General features: G+C 54.0%; 1 non-coding gene and 1 pseudogene across 1 annotated transcript; one reads left to right on the forward strand and one right to left on the reverse strand.

The window, feature by feature from the left end:
• The first annotated feature begins 297 nt into the window (after positions 1 to 297).
• Positions 298 to 7429, forward strand: LOC140697054 (histone H3.3A-like; annotated as a pseudogene).
• A 3162-nt stretch (positions 7430 to 10591) lies between these two features.
• Positions 10592 to 10664, reverse strand: TRNAA-CGC (transfer RNA alanine (anticodon CGC)). Its single transcript has one exon. It is a non-coding gene; the product is annotated as a tRNA-Ala (tRNA).
• Between the last annotated feature and the right edge of the window lie 606 nt (positions 10665 to 11270).

Raw genomic sequence — 11270 nt, forward strand, 5'->3', positions numbered from 1 at the left:
TCCCTCCTCCTGGAGCGGTGGGTCAGACACACCCCACTCGCTTGTGGGGACCACCAGGCCGGGTCTCATCACACCAGAGACACGGCTCAGTCACTCAAGATGAAAAAAAGCGTCAGAACTCCTGCCCCTCCCTCCTTCTTCTGTTCCAAAGCACATTCATGTTTTCTGTAGGAAAATTGCCTCGTAGTGGTAAGCAGCTCAGCTGAATGGAAACCACTCATCTCAGGTAACACCTACAGCCGCACACGCCGACGTTTCTGTCCGGTGACGCAATGGAGATCCAGCAACTGATAAGCCATGAACGAGAGCCCCAGCACCCCCGCCCACTCTAGGATGGCTGCCGCGTCGTCTGCCCTCTCGAGGCTCTTTAGCTGGTGGCCCCGGGCGGAGGAGGGACAGGATGCCACAACACGCTGCCTCTCAGGCCTGAAGCAGGAGAGGCCTAATTTGTGGCGAAAACAAGGTAACCGCCGTCTCACCAGCGAATGAAGAAAAAGACACCCCAGTCAGAGCACCTCAGGCGGGGTGCTGCGGAGGATCCAGCCTGGTGGTGGGGCTGGGATGGGGCAGCCGTGTCTGCTCGCAGGGGCCCCAGTGGCAGAGCGAGTCCTGCTGGGGAGGCCCTGCAGGCTGGGCCGCACCAGGGGCTGAGGGCAGGCCGGACAGAGGTTCTCGAGGTGTGTGAGGGTTCCCCAGAGAAAAAGAGCCAGCTGGGAGACACAGAGAGATTTGTTAGGAGGGACTGGCTCACGTGATTATGGAGGCTGAGGGGTCCCACATCTGCTGGCTTCAGGCTGGGACCAGGACAGCCGGTGGCGTAGTTCAGTCTGGTTCAAAGGACCAAGAAGCAAGAGTGAGGATGTCCACGGACAGAGCAGACAGACGTCCCGGGTCAGGCCGGGGTGAGTCCGCCCTCCTGCACCGTGTGTTCTGTTCAGACTCCAGACTGGATGAAGGCTGACACCCTCGCCAACACACCCAGAACCACCGTGCCTGACCCCTGGGTGTCCTGTGGCCCAGGCACATGCAGTTCAGCAAAGCAGGTGGGGAGGGAGGAGGGCGTGGCTGTCAAGGGCTGGGAGGCTTGGCTGAGAGGGGCCGGGGGACAGTGTGGAAGGTGGCAGTGGCCTGGATGCGGAGAGGGGTCAGGACAGGTGAGGAAGACGCCTGCTGTGTTCGTGGGCAGGGCATTGCTGTGGATGCCCAGTGGCTGCCCCATGGCCACCCCTTCACAGTGTAAGACGGACTGGCTTTGGGATCGCCCTGGTGCCTCTCCTCTGCCAGTGTGGGGCCAGCTCCATCTTTACCGGTGCTGGGTCACTTAGGAAGGCAGGCTGACTGTCCACTGACAGTGGACACGTCCACGTCCCCCCAGAGACATGATGAAACTGGAGATGACAGTGGGCAGAAGATGTGGATATCTGTGTCTCCCAGGCGAGTCTGGAAGGCTGTCCAGGCTTCCAGTCTGGTCTGGTCCAGCCCATTGGGGACACATGTTCCCCCCTCATGTGGCTTCTCCGTGAGTCCTGCTCTCACACTCCTTGCAGGTCTCAGCTGTGGCCGACAGGTGCTGAAGACCTGGAAAGGAGACACTTGTCAGATCTCTTTTCCTGGTTCTCAGAAACTGGCATGAGGCGCCTGGCTTGCACCCCACAGTCCTGAAGTTGGACATGTGGGTCCACTGAGCTGCCGGGTAGTCCAGGGAAAGGGTGCCTGGGTGTCCAGAGGAGAGTCTCCTGCTGTGGAGGAAGTGGGGCCACACGGGGGCCACTTATGCATCTCCTTAAGAGCAGCACCTTCTAATTTTACTAGACTTTTCAGTTTTGTCCCTTCCTCCAGAGCACTTGCTCTCATGTGCACTCTTGCCAGCCGGCATTCCAGGTTTGCAGCCCTGGCGCGCATGGCATTGTCGGCTTCGCCCCCGTGACGGGGCGGGGATGGCGGGTTTGTGTCCAGATGTCCTTGGTCACTCACGGGGTCATGGCCCCTCTTCCAGGAATCATTTGTATCCGTTGCTCTGTTAGATCGCCTTTGTCTTGCTGCTTTGGAGGAAGCCTGTGTAAATTCTGGGTGCAATCTTCTCTCTTTAAGTGGACGTCAGGTGCCAGGAAGCGCCCTTCTCTGGTCCGTGCGGGCTGTGCGTTTGTTTACAGGATCAGCTCTTTAATTTGTTGTTTGAAATAACGGAGCAGGCGCCTGCAGACCTGCCGCCCAGAGCAGAAGCTGGGGTCTTGACAGTAACTGCGTTTCACGGTGGTCCCCCAGCCCGCCCCTGCCGCGTCCACGGGCTCCTTCACCCTGAGCTTTGGGAGTGCCTTTCCTTCGGTTCCCTTTTTGTGCAGTTACTGAATCAGTATGTATTTCTGAGTGTTTATTTTGACTTCAGTTGTTTTTAATTTTATGAAGGGTGTCATGCTATGTATGTTCCTCTCTGGCTTTTTCACTCTGAGTTTTGCTAAGATTCACCCATACTGTCGCCTGTCTTCATTCATTCCGCGTGCCAGTTAAAGACCCTTTATGTGGTTGTTCCCGCACGATCCCATCCCGTCCGCATCTGTGGATATTTGGATTTTTTCAGATTTTTGCTAACGTAAGCCGTGCTGGTGTGACGACTCTTGTGGTCTCTCACCCTCGGGCTGGAGTTTCCCTGGGTTTACAGACTTCGGAGTAAAGCTGTCGGGACACAGGCAAGGGGCTGCTGACCTCCTCCAGGAGAAGCCACAGGGTTTTCCAGGGCTGCGTGAGCGAGCCCTGCATCCCCGCCCGCACCTGGGGCTTTGGCACCCAGGATTACTGTTTTGTCTCCCGTGAGCCTGATCCCTGGTGCTCTGTACGTGGTCTTCGCTTTTCTCTGCAGCTTCATAGCAATTGTCTTTGATAATCTTGGATCCCCACCCTCCTTGGGCCCTGTAAACTGAAGCCTCCCGTCGTCCTAAGTCCTGGGAATTGAGAGGAGGCGTTGGGTTTGGAAGAGGCATCGCCAGGAGTTCTGCCCTCGGAGCAGTCTGCTGGTCTTGGGCGAGGGCGGTTTGTTGACGCCTCATGTGCGGTTGCGTTTGCCACCTTCCCATATGTCTGTCACTTTTGCCTTACATTTTCCACTGGGTTTTGGTTCCTGCAGGTTGGTAACAGGTTCCGTATGCCTGGTCCCTTTGTTACTCTGAGCGTCTGTGCAATTGCTACTCGTGCTGTTTGCCTTGCGTTCCATTCTGCCAACAGCTTTGTGCCACGTGCTTTGATTGGACTTGTGTTTTCATGGTATATGAGTTACCGCCCTTTATCCTCAAACCCTCTGCTGTGGACTGAATGTCGTGTCCCCGCAGAATCCGTACGCTGAAGCCCTAGCCCAGTGGGGTGGTGTTTGCAGGCGGGGCCCCTGGGGGGTGAGCAGGGTTAGGTGAGGTCACGGGGGTGGCCCCCCATGACGGGGTTGTTGCCCTCATGAGGGGGAGGGACTGCAGCGCTCTCCCCACCGCTGAGGACACGGCAAGAAGGCAGCCGCCTGTAAGCCAGGAGGGGTCCTCACAGGACCCGGCCATGCTGGCACCTTGATCTGGGACGTCCAGCCTCCAGGACGGTGAGATATAGTTGTCTGCTGTTTGAGGTCCCCCGTCTGTGGTGTTTTGTTGCAGGGCCCCGAGCTGACTGGGGCACTCTCTGTGCAGTTTGGCTTCAGAGGTGAACTTTGTTGTTTAAACGCTACATTCAAAAGGCGAAATCAATCTGTATTCATTTCTGGTGAATTCTGTTACATGTGGACCTTCTTCTACCACCTTATTTTATGTGTTTGTCATCTTTTGTTTTTTTTACTCCCTGCCCACCCCACTGTCTTTTGGATCAGTCACTTTTTCCATCCTACGTTTTGTCTGCTGTTAGTTTGGAACGTAGGACTAAAAAAAAATGTCTTGTGTAATTCACCATTGAACATTTTTCAGGGTGGTAAATTTTGTTCACTATTTTTTTATTGTGGTAAAATATAATATAAAATTTACCATTTTACCCATTTTTAAGTGAACAGCTCGGTGGCGTTAAGGACATTCACATGGTTGTGCGACCACTATCACCACCCATCTCCGGAACCGTTCTCATCCTGTGAGACAGAAGCTCTGTCCTCACGCCCCCACTCCCCCAGCCCCAGCCCCAGGCCCCCACCATGCTTTCTCTCTCTGCGATTTGTCACTCCAGGGACTGTGGACCAGTGCGCTGCCAGAGGCTAGGTTCTTGTCTTGTTGCAGAAAGAATTTGGAGACAAGAGAGGGAAGTTAAGAAAGTAAGGCGAGGATTTATTAAGCGATAGGACGCTCCCGAGGGGAGAGCAGGCAGCTCAGGTGAGCCCCTGCCCTGAGTCTCCTTGGCAAGTTGGTTACATAGGGTGTAAAATGAATGGGTGTGTGCTGTACACCAGAAATAGACACATTGTAACTGACTACACTTCAAGTGAAAAAAAATGAATAGATGGAATATTCACTGGGGAGGGAGGAGGTGGGGGTCATATTCCCTGATCATCATCCCAGCTCCACCTTCCCCAGGGCAGGAGGGACTTTTGTCCTTATTTAGTCTGGATCGGAAGTGTCATGGCGTCTGTGCATGATGGTTGCTTCTGATCTGCAAGGCTAATTTTATTGAAATGAGGGCATAATGAGGAAAAGATTACATTCGGACACTGGAGATTACTGCCTTTCCCACCTTTTTTTGTCAGCTTCCAGGCCACTTGTCACTCCACAAGGTGTGACTGCTTATCTGCCCAGAGGTTCCTGCTTTTCTCTGTCTTTCCAAGGACCCCCGTTGTTCACAAGATGCGTGGTCTCCTGCCCCCTTCCTCTGTTCACACCTAGCTCTCTGCCTGCTCTCACAGCTTCACACAAGCTCTGTCCTTTTGTGTCTGGCTTGCTTCGCCCAGCATCCTGCCCTGCAGACGCCTCCTCGCTGCAGCAGGCGTCAGAATTTACTTCCCTTTTAAAGAAGATGAGTGGACTGAGCACTAGTGAATGTTCTGTGTACGCTGAGCTCCACATGTGCTAAAGAGGCGCACAGTGAGCATCTAGGTGCTCCTCCCTGGCATGGCCAGATGCCGGCCCCTTTACTTCCTGCTGGGCTCCTCTCCCCTCAGCGGACTACTGTTCAGGTTCTTGCTTTGCTTTAAAAGTGCAAAATTCACTCGTTCTTTCATGCCGAGTTGCTGGTTAGGTTTCTCCGCACAGGTCCACCTGGCCTCCCCACCTCCTGCGGAAGAACATTCTGGAGGCTCCTCCTGGGCTGCCAGCCATCCTAGAGCTGCAACCCAACTTGGGCCGAGGCTCCGCTGCTGGAATGAAGGCCCCTTCCTCTCCCGGATGCCCCCTCCAGCTGGAAAGCGCGTGTGCTGGTGGGTTTGAGAACCACCAGGGTCACCTGCACCAGGGACTTTCAAGCTGCCCCACCTGCCCTGCCTGGTCTCTGACTTCGTTCATGGAGGGAGGCAGGGACCTCGCTCATGTGAGCCATGCCACTGACTTTTCCTTGTGTCACACCACTGAGTTTTGCCCTAACAGACCCAGAATGGGTTTGTGGGCAGAGGTTCTCTTGGCCCTCGTGTGTCTGGACACGCCTCTTCCTGTTCCGGCCTAAGTGACCCTGCGTGGCAGTTGCTGTGTCTGCCTGAGCCCCGTGTCCCTGGCCGGCCTCCCTGCACTAAAGGCTGGAAGTGGAAATGCTCCAGGCCGCTTAGCGGTGCGGCGGTTCTGGATGGAGGTGGACATGCCTTCCCAAGTTCAAAACTGACCCAGAAAGTCTGGTGGTTCCTTATAAAGTTGCCCTCACCCGTCTGGGCTCAGGGTCTTCTCTGCTGTCTGTCCCCTGGTCTTCTGCTCTCGGACACGCCCCCGGGCCCATCCTGACGCCCCCAGGTACCCAGCCTTTCCCGTGCTGCAGTGGAAGTTGGGTTGCTGTGTTTTTTCCTGGCTGCTGACTGAGATTTCAGCTTGTGACTTGATCACCACGTCTCCGCCTGCAGATTCCAAAATTTCGTTTGCTTCCATCTCCTTTTCCACCCCGGCCCCTGTCAGTTTAGCGTGTGTGTCGCTGAGGATGTGCTGGCTTTCACTTCCTAGGGGGAGAGGCCCTGCACCCGTGGGGGGGACAGTGTCATGTAGGTAAGTGGGTAGGTGACGTGCAGAGGAGACCAGGCTGGTGGGGCTATGTCAGGGCCTCCCCGCCAGGCGACGTTACTCTGGGACTTGACCATGAGCAGGACGGGGAGGAGGGGAGGGTGAGCTTTATGCTGTCAGATGGGATGCCCGCAAAGCTCACCTGCCTGAGAGCCCACCTGGCTGGGGCGGGGCTGGCAGAACACGCAATGGCATAGCATGGCCACCAGGGGCGCCCGAGCCCCAGCACTGCGGCGAAGCGCCTAAGGTTATTAAAAAATTAGTCAGTAGAGACATTGAAGTCGCTCTCCAAAGCCAGCGCCGCCTCTAGCTTGCCGAGCTCCAGCCGAAGGAGAAGCGGGGTAAGTAAGGAGATCTCTATACCACGGCTCGTGGAAAGCGGGCTGCCCGCAAATCGACCGGTGGTAAAGCGCCGAGGAAGCAACTGGCTCCAAGCGCCGCTCGCGGGGGTGCGCCCTCTGGTGGAGGGGCGGAGAAGCCTCGTCGTCACAGGCCTGGTGCGGCACCCCGTGCAGTCGGACGTTACCAAAGTCCACCGAACTGATGCGCAAACTTCCCTTCCGGAGCCTGGTGCGGGAAATTGCTCAGGACTTGAGAACAGACTGCGCTTCCACAGTGCAGCTGTTGGTGCTTTGCAGGAGGCAAGGGAGGCCTATCTGGCTGGCCTTTTTGAAGACACCAACCTGTGTGCTGTCCGTGCCAAACATGTAACAGTTATGCCAAAAGACATCCAGCTAGCATGCCGCACATGTGGAGAACGTGCTTAAGAATCCACTATGACGGGAAACATTTCATTCTTAAAAAAAAACAAAAAACTCGTCTTCCTGTTATTGGTAGTTCTGAACGTTAGGTATTTTTATTCCATGGGATCAAAAGGTACCTAAGTATACGATTGCAGGTGGAAAAATAGGGGATGGAAATCAGGTGTTGGCGGTTTTTCTATTTTCATTTGTGTGTGAATTTTTAATACAAATGAGGGATACAAAACATCGATGCAAGTCAAAATGTTTCAGTGAACAAGTTTCAGCAGTTCAACTTCACAGCAATTATAAATAAACCCGTTACATTTTTCTGGAAAAAAAAAAGACATTTAAGAGGGGAGGGTGTACCTCAGTGGTAGAGTGCGTGCCTAGCATGCACAAGGTCCTGGGTTCAATCCACAGCACTTCTTCTTAAATAAATGAACAAACCTAAATCACCTCCCCCCACTAAAAAAAAAACCAACCAAGTCAAAAAAGACATTTAAAATCCAGTAAAGTTGTTCTTAAGTAATAACATGATGTCTTTTGTAAAATTAAGCATATAAATGAAAACTACAGTATCCTTTAGTGGTGAAATGTATGGAAATTGCTTTGTTATTGCCTTCGCATTTGACCCAAAGAAATGTAGATTTCTTATTTGAATTCAAGAAAAGTATTCAGTTTTATGACTGTGCTTTTAGATAATAGAGCTGGTTATCTTACAAGAGTTTAAATATTTCTAATGCTTTATACCTGGCTGATTTATACAGACTAGGAACGGACCTTGTATGGCTGCACTGAGCTGCCCAGAGGTGTGTGTCCAGGCTGCTGGGATATAGCCACACGTCACAGACATCACTTCACACAGGAGGGACTTCACAGGATTCTGACTTGTGCGTCCAGCACAGAAGAGCTCTTTGTAGGTTCGTTTTCAACTCCAAAATCCTTTAATACCCCAGGGCTAGGTTGATGAGGTGTGGGGCATGAGATAAACTTCTCACTGAGCCCAGTTGCTGTCAGATAGGTCTGAAAAGCGATCAGCAGTGATCTCAGTTTCGAGTTCAACGTGTCAGGATAGCTGACACATCTGACGACGCAGGAGCCCAGGCGCAGGGCCCCCCGGTGTGCCCGGCACCCAGTGTGACCCTTCCTTTAAGGTGGTTCCAAGGAGCCCAGAGCTCACCTGCCTGAAAGGACGGGGGGCGGGGCAGGGAGGACTGGACCCAGGATGCACACGGACTGGGCCCCAGGCTGAACGCGGACACCATCCACCAAGTGGTGCTGGCCATGCCCCCTGCCCCTTGCCCTCTGCCCCTCCCCACTGCTTCGTGTCCCCTGTCCACTGCCCCTGTCGCCCCAGGAGCCCCAGGTCTGGGCAGAGCCTCCTGTGGGCCGAGTGGGTGCGATGCTGCTGATGGCCACACGGGAGCAGCAGAGCCCGGCACGTGCGGGCTCCTGAGGTCCAGCTGAGAGGTGCTGCTCCGGACGCCGTGGCCAGCAGTGGCCTGAGGGGCCACCTGCACCGAGGCAGGCCCAGGCTTACCTGAGCCCAGCTCTAGGCCACCCTGATGCCAGCCCAGGCTCGGCCTGGGTCCTGACCCCTGCCAGGCCGGGCTCACTGGTGCTAGGCCACCCCTTGGCCCTGGGTCATCGGGCTGCACTGGCTGCACCTGTGGTGAGTGTCCCGCTGAGGGCAGCGTTTGGAGATCTCGGAGGTCGTTGGGCCCCTGGACTGTGATACTGGTGTTTGGGAGACAGGACAAGGGGACCCTTCTCCTGGTCACCTGTCCTGGCACCTCTTGGGTGGGGGTCCCAGTGGGACAGGATGGGGCGTCTGGTCCCTGCTAGGGGAGGAAGCCTGGCCCTGTGGGGGCCACTCGGGCCTCCAGGGGGAGGGTCTGGTGGTGCCGTGCCGGGGGAGGGGGCAGCTCTGACGTGAAGGAATCACACTGGGGGAGGAGGGGCTGTGGGACCCCTGGGGGCCGTGTCTCAATCTTTCACATTTGCACATGTGCGGGGTTTGTCCCTCACGAGAGTCAACAATTTGGGGAGAAAATTTACCACTGGTTTTAGAAGGAATCATGGTAAGCGTAGCCTTTCAAGTGGATAAGTGACTGATATGACACTCGGACTAGTTTGATGTCCTCTGTGGAGATTTGGGCTGGGGTCTGGGACCCACACTGGCTCTTAGGCTGCATCACAAACAGCACAGCCTGCCTGAGCGACTGCCGGGCATCCATGCCCACCAGGGGTGTGGCCAGGGGTCAGGCTCCCCCTGGAATTCTTGGCTCCTTGGGGCACTGAAGGGTGACCTGAAGGTGGTGGCTGCTGGGTGGGCTATCCCAAACCTCGGCCAGGTCTCGGGCCCCTGCCCTATGGGGTCACTTCGGCCAGGAGTTGGTTGTCTCACTTACGGTCTCAGGCCTCCCACTGCCTCTTTTTCTTTTCTTTTCTTTTCTTTTCTTTTCTTTTCTTTTCTTTTCTTTTCTTCTTTCTTTAAGATTTACTTTTTATTGAGGTAACACTGGTTTATAATACTGTGTAAGTTTCATATGTACAGCACGTTTGCCTGTAGACCCTTCGGCGCGCTCACCGCCAGCAACTCAGTTTCCGTCCGTCACTGGACTCCACTCATTTCACCCCCAGCCCCGTAACCGCTGCTCCGTTTTCTGTGTCCGTGTGTTCTTGTTTGGTTTTGTTCATTGATTTTTCTTTTTTGTGTGCTCGTCTGTTTCCATATTCCGCATGTGACTGACATCATACAGCATTAGTCTTTCTCCGTCTGACTTAGCTCCCTCAGCGTAGTTCCCTCCAGGTCCATCCATGCTGTCACAAATGACAAGATTTCATCATTTTTGAAAAAAGGCCGAGCAGTACTTCACTGTGTGCACACCACGTCTTCTTCATTCCTGTGTCTGTTATTTGTTCCCTGTGTTTCTTTCTGCCGTTTTGGTTTGGTGATTTTCTATGATATTTTTCTGTTTCCTCTTTTTTTTATGTTTTGTGTCTCTGCTCTGGATTTGCTTTGTGGTTACCACGAGGACTGTGTAAAGCGTCACAGAGGTGACAGGCCTTTTTCTGCTGACAGCACGTGCCTTCCTTTGCCTGTACCGGCTCCTTCCCTGTCCCCGTGTGTTTTGCGCCTCAGGTGGCCCCTTTTTGCACCGTGAGCTTGTTGCCAGGCTGAAGCAGCTAGAGTGATTTTCCCTCTTAGCCTTCATGCTGTAACAAGCTGTCTGAAGCTCTGTTCTGTTGAGTCGCAATGTTCTGATTCTATTTATCACTTTGCTCAAAGTTTTGTGGACTTTTGCCTTTTTGTTTCTAGTAGAAAAGCTGTTTTCAACATTCCTTATAAGAAAGGTCTAATGTCAATGAAACCCCTCAGCTTCTGTTTGTCTGGGAAATCCTTCATTTCTCCTTCACATTTGAATGAGAGCTGTGCCAGATGGAGTATGATTGGGTGACAGTTTTTACCTTCCAGCATTTTGAGAACGTCGTTCCACTCCCTCCCACTCCCTCTTGGCCTGTAGGGTTTCTGATGTGCAGTCCTCTGATGGCTTAATGGGGGTTCCTTTGCAGTTGACCGTTCTTTTCCCTGGCTGCCTTTGAACTTCTTCGTCATTGACTTTTGCTTTGGAGGCGGAGGTAAATAGTTGTATGCATGCATGCATGTATGTATGCATGTATGTATGCATGTATTTTTAATGGAGGTGCTGGGGATTGAACCCAGGACCTCGTGCATGCGAGGCACGCGCTCTACCACTGAGCTACACCCTCCCCAACTGTTGCCTTCTGACACTTCTGATACAGTGTGTCTCGGACAAGGCCTTTTCACATTGTGGTAACCAGGTGTTCTCCTACCTTCATGGGTTTGTGTGCCGGCTCCTTCCCCGGGTTGGGAAGTTCTCACTCCCGTTCTGTCTCTTGTCCTCCTGGGACACCCACTGCCCTGACATTGCCTTTCACAGAGTCAGGTCGTTCCCATGGACTTTCTTCATCGCTCAGTGTCCTAGTTCTCTTTCCCCCTCTGCCGGTGTCACTGCTCGGTTTGTCTGCGAGCTCGCTGAGTCTCTCTTCCACACGGTCTTCGTCTGGCTTACTGGGTTCTTCAGCTCCAGCAGTCCTGTTCGATTCTTTCCTGGGGTTTCAATCTCTTTGGTAAGGATTTTCCTCCGTTCATCAATTTTACTCCCGAGCCCACTGAACTGCCTTCCTGAGAGTCGCTGGCCGCGTGTCTTTGTGACAGCGGATCTGACTTGTCTGTCCATTAGGCTGCAGCCTTCCACGGCCTTTCCTGCGGCTTCCGGAGCGCCGCCGCCGCCGCGTCTCTGTGTGGCTGTGGTTCTGGGCGGTGGCTGATGAGCGGGTCCCCCGCTGGTGCTGT

Source organism: Vicugna pacos, chromosome 6 (assembly GCF_048564905.1).
Source record: "Vicugna pacos chromosome 6, VicPac4, whole genome shotgun sequence".
Lineage (NCBI taxonomy): Eukaryota > Metazoa > Chordata > Mammalia > Artiodactyla > Camelidae > Vicugna > Vicugna pacos.